Source organism: Clupea harengus, chromosome 8 (genome assembly GCF_900700415.2).
Source record: "Clupea harengus chromosome 8, Ch_v2.0.2, whole genome shotgun sequence".
Lineage (NCBI taxonomy): Eukaryota > Metazoa > Chordata > Actinopteri > Clupeiformes > Clupeidae > Clupea > Clupea harengus.
The window spans coordinates 22,321,194-22,326,193 of NC_045159.1; positions in this window are offsets into that span (position 1 = coordinate 22,321,194).

The window sequence follows — 5,000 nt, forward strand, 5'->3', positions numbered from 1 at the left end:
TATATATTGGTAACTCATCCACCCAGCTGGATATATATATATATATTGGTAACTCCTCCACCCAGCTGGTATATATATATATATATTGGTAACTCCTCCACCCAGCTGGATATATATATATATATATATATATATATATATTGGTAACTCCTCCACCCAGCTGGATATATATATATATTGGTAACTCCTCCACCCAGCTGGATATATATATATATATTGGTAACTCCTCACCCAGCTGGATATATATATATATTGGTAACTCCTCCACCCAGCTGGATATATATATATATTGGTAACTCCTCCACCCAGCTGGATATATATATATATTGGTAACTCCTCCACCCAGCTGGATATATATATATATTGGTAACTCCTCCACCCAGCTGGATATATATATATATTGGTAACTCCTCCACCCAGCTGGATATATATATATATATATTGGTAACTCCAAAATTCCTTTTCCATTTCTCCACCTCAAACTACATTTGCCTTTGGAAAGGAGACCAACCTCCTTGCTACCACACTAAAGAAGATCTTTCCTTCCACATTAAAAAGACTGATAGGTCGGAGTTGGCCTGTGTTCACTGCGATCTTCTCCTTTGGAATTAAAATACCACCTGCCCGACACCACATCCTTGGAATTGTTCCTTTTTTCCATAAAATGACCATGAGCTTCCATAGATATTTCAAAACATCAGGTTCTCCTTTATAGATATGATAAGGTACTCCGTTCCTTCATAGACACGATAAGGTACTCCGCTCTTTAATGGACATGATAAGGTACTCCGTTCCTTCATAGACACGATAAGGTACTCCGCTCTTCAATGGACATGATAAGGTACTCCGTTCCTTCATAGACACGATAAGGTACTCCGCTCTTTAATGGACATGATAAGGTACTCCGTTCCTTCATAGACACGATAAGGCTCTCCTCTCTTTAATGGACATGATAAGGTACTCCTCTCTTTAATGGACACGATAAGGCTCTCCTCTCTTTAATGGACATGATAAGGTGCTTTGTTGCACAACCTCATACACATTTCTGTATAACACACCACATCTGAATGAACCTGTACATTTTCCCATTGGTCGAGTTGGTGTCACATCTGCTGTCAAATAAGGTAGAACCATAATTATTGTGCCCACTCCCACACTCATCCCCAGTGCCCACGCCCACGCTCATCCCCAGTGCCCACGCCCACGCTCATCCCCAGTGCCCACGCCCACGCTCATCCCCAGTGCCCACACTGATTAATGAGTACCATGGAAATGATCTTGTCAAATTCAGGAGGGAATTTGATTTGTCTTCTCATATATCAAGGCAAGTGGAATTATCTTTAATAATGCACTTTAGCAAAGATTTTTTGGAACTGATGATTGGGCACCTTGCAGATGTTTCCCATTGCTCTTGCAGGGTGGAGTTCCTCATAACGAGAGACAGGCTTTTCATAGCGCATCACATCAGTTCATCACATCTGTGTTGAGTGGTGTGGTGTTATGTGGTGTGTTGTGTGGTGTTGTGTGGTGTGGTGTTGTGCTGTGTGGTGTGTTGTGTGGTGTGGTGTTGTGTTGTGTGGTGTGGTGTGGTGTGGTGTACACTGTAAACCCAAACAGTTCTACTAACTTATTAACATTATGTATTCAGTACTTAAAACCTGGTATTTAGTTGACACAACTTTAAATGTGTTAGTTTTCTGAGCAGATGAAGACGTTTTAATTGTATTGGAATGTATTTGTTTGAGTAAACATTGCCTGATAACTCATATTTTTTTAGTTTCATTCAAACGTGACGTCTGACGTCATCAACGTCGTTGCAGGACTAGTTCAGAACAGAATCAGAGATCTTGTGATGAGAGACGGAGACAGCAGACTTAATAATTGTATAGTATCAGTTAGACTTCTATAAGCATGTTCCTCCTGTAGAAGAGGAGTCGACCAACTTCGTAGGGTGTGAGTTTGTGAAAAAGAGGACACTTCGTCGCGGGGAGGGGCGTGGTAGTGTGTAGCATACAGATGACCCCGCTCCCTCCCCCCGCGACGGAATTTTGACATCTTTTCCACATGCAGATGTCATGTGCTGTTGTAAACAATGGAACTAGTGGAAACGGCACGGTGCTCAGTGTTGCCAGATTGGAAATGGTGAAGTATCGTATTAAATGCTCAAAATGATCGTCTTTGGAGGATAATTATCGTGCATCTGGCAACACTGAGAGGCCAGTCGACCAATGACAGTTCTCGCTACAGTCAGAGCTTGTGCTAGAAGGTGGAACGTAAGGGAGATACCCTTTCCTAAACTTGTAAGGGCGTAAAAACTAGTTTGTGAAGGACCCAGAGAAACACAAATATCCGACGAGGCAAAATCCCGGACGATTTTGCAATCACTGCCGGCCGCATGTCCGGGTAAAAGAGGACGTCTGGTCACCCCATCAAAGGAGATATTTTAGTAATCCTGTCGCTGCTAAGCGTCCTTATCTGGTAAGTAAACAGTGTTTTTTAGGTGTTTGTTGCGACAAAATTGCGGGAGCAAGTGAAATTGCGATAAGAAGTGGCGAATTTCCCTCTTTGTAATTATTATTGAGTAATCACGTTTTGGCTGTCAAGTAGCAAGTTCAGTTGCGCGACTGTTGGCGCTGGCGGCTAGGAAGCTAAAGAGCTAGTTAGTGGGTTATTTCCCCCCAAGTATGTTCATGTGCAAAGTAAACAACAATCAATTGTTTATGTTGAAAACAACTCATGTTCTACAGAAACCCCATATAATTCATATCAGCATGCTAATGTTATATGTAACTTTTTAGCAGCTAGCTAGCTTCTATGTGTTTTAATGGATCTGATGAATAAAAGTGTTAGCAGCAAGCTAACAATAATGGTCGAGAACTTCAGTTAAGACCTACAATATTCTTCCTGACAGCATTCGTGTTGCATATAAACAACAAACCGATTTGATGTAGACATATAAGAAGAGTCAACCAAAGGAGATATTTTTGTGTACAGGCAGAAGGCTTCACGGACTGGTTTTGGTGTTCAATACCTGCAATGTAAGCCCTGTTAATATCCATAAATATAACAAAATCTGATTGTGTCTTCAGGTATTTTACATAATGAAAATAATTCCAGAATATATTTGCATTTTTGTTCATTTCTGTCAGGTTTTTTGTAAGTGTTTCCATTGAAACTCTCCTGGTAATTGTATTGATGGTGTTTTGCAGGAGGAAGAGGAGCCAGATTTTGATGATGCTCCTGTTGCTCTCCTTACATCGGGTCCCGACCCCTTCAGCTGCGAGAACATATTTGAATTGGGTGCAGAGGTTTTCTGAGGCATTTATGTTGTTGTTTGGCCTGACTTGCTTTCAATTTAGAATATCCCAAAAAACTCACGCACATTCTCATACAGAACATTTTTATGTGTCTGGATGACAACAAACCTCTGAAAACGTCCTTACTCACCTTAAAAAATGATTTGTTGAAATAAACGATTTGTTGTTGACTTGTTAACTTTGTAACGCTGTTCTTTAAAGCTTTGATGTAATCTTTTATTTTGTCAGTTGTTTTACAAGAAATATAAATGATGTGATACCTCTTAAGTTTTTCTCATCTCACTCTTTTTAATAGAAATCTTACATAGATTTGAATGTGTCTTGTAGAGTAACTTTCAGTTTAAAGTCAGTTTGTAAACAGAACCAGAAAATCAGTATATGTGGTCAATAATTGAAAAATAAGTAGTGCTCACTTAAAAAAAGTTAGCTATTTAAGTATTACCTACTCAGAATAATCAAGCGGAGTTAACTTTAAAAAAGTAAGCTTATTAAGTATTATTTACTCAGAATAATTAAGTTGAACTCTTTCACCAATATGAAGTGCACTGAACTTGATTTTTAAGGCTTAAAACTTAATTTTATTTTGTGTTGTTGAGTGAAAATAATTTAGTACATAGAGGTTAAAAGTTTTAAGTATAAAAATATTTGAATATAAGTTCAGAGAACTTAAAAATTATGAAAACGATAACAAAATAAATCAGTATAGCCGATGTATCATTTTTAAGTTAAGTTTACTTAAAAATAATAATATATGTACTCAAATTTTATTATGTAATCGGTTACATCAAAAGTTTTAAGTACTCTGAACTTGTTCGGGTTTACAGTGTAGTGTGGTGGTGTGTTGTGTGGTGTTGTGTTGTGTGGTGTGGTGTGGTGTGGTGTGGTGTGGTGTTGTGTTGGGTGGTGTGGTGTGGTGTTGTGTTGTGTTGTGTTGTGTTGTGTTGTGTTGTGGTGTGGTGTGTTGTGTGGTGTGAATTGATTGAATCGTATGTGAGATTTCATAATCTATGCACTAATCACTCTGAATAATAACTGGATTATTAGATTAGATTATATGTACTGTGGTGACATTAGATGACATTACATAGAGTTAGTCTAAAATGTGCTTCTAGTTTCCTCCTGAAAGATGAGAGTGTGTGTGTGTGTGTGTGTGTGTGTCTGTGTGTGTGTGTGTGTGTGTGTGTGTGTGTGTGTGTTTATGTGTCCATTATGGTAGTACGGACACACAGGAATTGTACACGTGTTGCATATGCACTGCAAACACACAAACACACACACACACACACACACACACACACACACACACACACACACACACAAAGTGGATGTTTAGAGCTTTACAGCTAAAAGTGACACCTGAGTAGTCTCATCCCATTCAATCCCAACACACACACACACGCCCCTCAAACTCACACACACACACTCACACACACTTAGACATACACTAAGACATACACTCACACGCACACACCCTTAAATCCCAACTCAAACTCACACACAGAAATAGACACACACCACACCACACACCACACACACTCACACCTGACACACTCACACCACACACACTCACACACACACACACACACAGACACACACACACACACACACACACACTCACACCTGACACACTCACACCTGACACACTCACACCACACACACACACACACACACACACACACACAC